Raw genomic sequence first — 3,764 nt, 5'->3', positions numbered from 1 at the left:
ATTTTGCATCTAAACGAAAATTAGCTATTCATTTTGCAATTACTTGAAAATGCTATAATAGACAAAAATAATTATTCAAATTATTTGTGAACAGTTTTACAGTTGCACTGCATTAATTTGGTTATAACCAGTTTATAGCAAAATACATTCAATAAAAAAAGAACATAGAAATTAATTTAACTCGAAAATTGAAAGCGATAATTGCTCATTTCATGTATCTTGCTATCAATTATTTGCACAAGAAACATTCGCTAGTGCAAATAGATTAACAATTACAACCGGAATTTTAACGTAATACAAGTATATTATCCATGCAATTACAATTAATTACAATCTTACATATTCGATCGAGCTCGCAACCGGCAGCGCAACAGCTACAAACCAGTGTGGTCACACCGTTGCGCCAACCTGTCGTCACCCAAGAAAGATGGCTATCGAAAATTACTCCGAAAGTTTTCATCTTGTCACTGTACCTAATAGCGGTGTTATCGAAAATGACAGATGGTATCAGTGACCATTCTATTCGGCCCACTAGTTACAACCCACATTGGAGCAGCGTGGTGAATTAAGCTCTGATTCTTCTCCTATATTACATGCTGAAGCGTTACATATTACAATAAACATGAAAAGAATTTTTATAAAATCGATATAAAACTGCATCATCTTTGCTTATCTCTGGAATTACAAAATACGAATAAAAAGATAAATGTATCTTCTAGAATTAAAGCCCAGGTGAAACCGCATCATCTTGTAGGTTTGTGTACATTTATCTCAGTTGAGTGGAACTTACCTGTAAAAACCTAATTATATCAGATAACTAATTATATAAATGATTATCAACTTTTACTGGTTTCCTGCGTAAACAAATTATTTATATGAGTTAATTGCACATAGATATACAAATCATGCACAGGAAACCAATTATATCCCAGAAACGTGTGAACGTCCTTATCATTTGCGTCTATCTCTTCCAAGCTAATTTTCTGATTTGATTGACTAGGCTTAATTAAAAACATTCTACTATGACTTCTACAAAATTTAGAAACCTTTAAAACGAAGGTGAATGGAATTGGTAAAATCATTTTCGAGCTATGATGTGTATATATGGTATATATTTTGAATTAAAGAACTTTTTTTCACTCGAGAATGTGATATTTACAGTCAGTAGAACTGACCCTTAGTGTCTGAATTTAAAGAAAGAATTCGTTTTTAGTATATAAGGTAAACAACAAAATATATAATTTATAAAATCTGTAAGCTCCATTTTAGTAGTTACGACTATCAGCGCGGCAGTACCCGCTTTGACATTTATGGATACTGTAGCTCAAATTAGTCATAGTATTAAATTTTACAGCCTTTTACCATCGTCAATAAAGGCTTTATAAAGCAAAAGGCCTTTTTTTAATCGGCTCAATAGATTCTCTAGAAGATTAGCGCGTTCAAACTTAGCATTATAATGTAAGTTGTTATGGCCTATTAAGGATAAAAACACATTACTTTGACATATAGTCAACTTATCACATTGGTAGTATGTTAATATGAATATAATACGAAAATATTTACCTACGTTCTATCTTCAAGGTGAGTACATAATATACCTCATGTTTACGTATCTAAGATGTCAGGAAAAACGTTAAAAATTCGCGAATGAGAGAAAGGGTGTTTCATATGTCAATCTTAGGGCGGGGCTCTACGTCTTTGTGCCCCTTGAAGGCGGGTGATATTCATGTGAAGATATTAGAGTTTTATTTTTATATTACAGTTTTTTTTTTATGTAAGGAATTGTCATCTTAGATATGATTGCTTTGTTAGTTAACTATCGTTTAATTCTTGTTTCTTTGATGAATGATGAATTTTGATGATGAACGTCATCTATATTTAATACAATTTATATTTTCAGTTTTAACACAATTTTATTACGATATATTAGAACAAATACGATTCCATAAAAGCTAGCTTTACACAAATAAACTACAAGTTTAAAGCCATATGATGAAATCTATGTAAATAAATAATATTGATGTGTCTGTTTGTAATTTTAAAGTAACCGCTTTAAACTAAATTCATATATGTGTACACTTTACATATACCAAAATTTACATACATTTACATACATTTTTATATAGTTTTTGTCTGTCTGTCTGTTACGACTAATCTCTGAAACGGCTGGACCGATTTTGACGGGATTTTCACTGAGAGATAGCTGTAATAAGGAGTTACTTAGGCTACTTTTATTTTAGATTTTTTTTTTATAACTCTGCGAACTAAACAATAATTTTTTTGTTAAAATCCACGTGGACGAAGTCCTGAGCAAGTTAGTTTAGTATAATATTTATAGATACTATACAAGAACGATAAAATTTCGTTTACATATTAGTATTTATCTGTTCTGATCGAGGTCAAAGTCATAACACGAGGGAGCCTTACTTAGCTATCACAGCCTTAACATCTCGATATAAATTAAATATCATAAGGTATTGAACGTGAAACAAACAAATTCAATTGAGGCAAAAGTTTAAGTTCATTGTTTTATCTTGACCTTAAACTTTTTACTTACTTTTATAAAGAATTTTTTCACAAGAGTATTTTCTTTTTGAGTTGTGTTGGACTGTGAGTTGTAAATTTTAATCGAATGATGTTACATAATAGTGTAACTTTTTTTTCAAAATAAATGTTAACAACTTTTCATATTTCTAGACGTATGATAAAATAATTTTTAACAAAAAAAGCGACTTCAAACAGAAAACTAAAAAGTGAAAAATAAATTTACTTCGTACAAAGTAATTCGTATTTTGATTTAGTTAATCAGAAATGATTAAATAAGTATTTTATAATTTTGAAGTCCTTTAACCTCCTCCGTCCTTTTACCTTTAAATAGTAGTGCTTTATAGTACTTAATGAAAACATGATTAAATGTACTAGTCACCCGTACGATTTTTGAAAGTTTCCCTTGATTTCTCCTTATATCCCAGATATCTCCTTTCCAATAAAAAAAGAATTATCAAAATCGGTTCATAAATGAAGAAGTTATCTCCGAACATACATAAAAAAAAATATATATATATATATATATATATATATATGTGTGTGTGTGTGTGTGTGTGTATATATATATATATATATATACAGTCGAATTGAGTGACCTCCTCCTTTTCTTGAAGTCGGTTAAAAACTATCAATTAAAAATTTGACGATAGTATAATATTTTTGTGTTGTTTGTTTTCTAATGTTTAAGCGAATTTCACTCGTTATTATAAAGCAACTTTTTCGGAGGTCCTCCCGTGACCATGGATGCTGTAAAGTATCCGAAACTGAAAAAAAAAATTGCATACAAAGTACACATGTCTGAAGTGAATCTTTTTGGGCAAACTAATTCAAAAAAAAACTTATTAAAAAATTTAATATACGAATTGAAAAAAAAACCAAAAGCCAACGTCACGCGGTGTTCCCAGGCGGTCACCCATCTGAGTACTGACCGCGCCCGACGTTGCTTAACTTCGGTGATCGGACGAGAACCGGTATATTCAACGCGCTATGGACACTTAAAATTCGTGACGTTTGATCTGTTGAAATTTTACCCCTCTTGCGCCTAAAGAAGTTATACTTCAAAAATCCGAAAAAGTTGTTTCCTCATAATCGTGCATCCTAGCTGTGCAGATTTTAATAGCTCTAACAGTACCTACCATATTTTCACAGAGAATTATACCTATAAGTAAAGTATGACGATAAATATGAGAGTAACAAAACTTCATCTCCTTTTCATG

At 30.6% G+C, this 3,764-nt stretch overlaps 1 pseudogene; it reads right to left on the bottom strand.

Moving 5' to 3' along the window:
• Positions 1-3,427: 3,427 nt before the first annotated feature.
• On the bottom strand, positions 3,428-3,546 carry LOC123660037 (annotated as a pseudogene).
• Between the last annotated feature and the right edge of the window lie 218 nt (positions 3,547-3,764).

Source organism: Melitaea cinxia, chromosome 14 (assembly GCF_905220565.1).
Source record: "Melitaea cinxia chromosome 14, ilMelCinx1.1, whole genome shotgun sequence".
NCBI classification, from domain to species: domain Eukaryota; kingdom Metazoa; phylum Arthropoda; class Insecta; order Lepidoptera; family Nymphalidae; genus Melitaea; species Melitaea cinxia.
This window is presented reverse-complemented; position numbering and strand designations above follow the sequence as displayed.